This window comes from Myotis lucifugus, unplaced genomic scaffold (assembly GCF_000147115.1).
Source record: "Myotis lucifugus unplaced genomic scaffold, Myoluc2.0 scaffold_50, whole genome shotgun sequence".
In the NCBI taxonomy this organism is placed as follows: Eukaryota; Metazoa; Chordata; class Mammalia; order Chiroptera; family Vespertilionidae; genus Myotis; species Myotis lucifugus.
The window spans coordinates 5,804,912-5,805,977 of NW_005871098.1; positions in this window are offsets into that span (position 1 = coordinate 5,804,912).

Below are 1,066 nucleotides of genomic sequence, written 5' to 3' on the forward strand. Positions count from 1 at the left end.
TGTCTGTTTCCATCTTAGCTCAACTTGGCGCTTTATGTTAACTTTGAATAAAAAAAAACAGATTGCCCACATAAGTTAGATTTATAAATCTTTCAAATTAGCTTCCCGTTAGAATGGAAGAGCAGCTAAAAAGCTAATTTTTCACAACTTTTTCTTCAAGGATGAAAAATGGATGTCACCTGTACTACCACACTGCTTCTTTGTATATATGGGTGTTTATGTTTTTTGGAAGTTTAACATAATTGAAAGGATAAAATCACTTTAAAATGAGCAACTAAGACCAATTTTGTTGTCAAGATTTATGGAAAAAAAGAATGACTGACTGACCTGTCAAAAATAATTTTAATTGCTGTCTTTTGGCTAACGTGTTTGAACTAATTGTAACTACTCTTTTGAATAAGGGTTTCCTTATAAATATTACATTAAAATACTAATTCAGTGGTAATATAATAAAGATGGTGAGTGTTTCGGAAAGGAGGGGCAACAGGTTGCTTCCTTTAATCAAACAAAAAATATGTTTTAAAAGTTGATTTTTTAAAATAACTTGTCAGTCAATGGCCCAGGGTTAAGATAATAGATATTATTAATTCTATGTGTTACATTATGACACTAAGACTTCAGTTTTATGGGTCAGGCACTAATATACAGTTAAATCCATTGTGTTGATTTAAGTTCAAACCTCAACTCCATCATATACCAGCTTGGAATCCTGTGAAAGTTACTTTCTAAGTCTCAGTTTCCCCATCTGTAAAAGGACGGTTAAGAAATGTCGAAGTCCCAAGGATGAAACCGGGAGGCCTGTGCGATTGTCCACATGGCTCGTGCACAGTGAGGACCTCAGAGGGAGTTACAAGCCAGCAAGTCTCACCTCTGCACCTGCCAAGCTCATAGGCACACTGACAACGAGGCTTCTTATAGCCGTTAACAAAGCAGTTACCAATCACCCACTGGGGGATCACCACTGAAGACTCGAGGAGTTACATGTCTTTTGATTTTGCCCTCACTGTAATGAGATCTCTGAGATCAGAGGTCAAATCTGGCACTCAACAGGAAGAAGGAGGAAAGG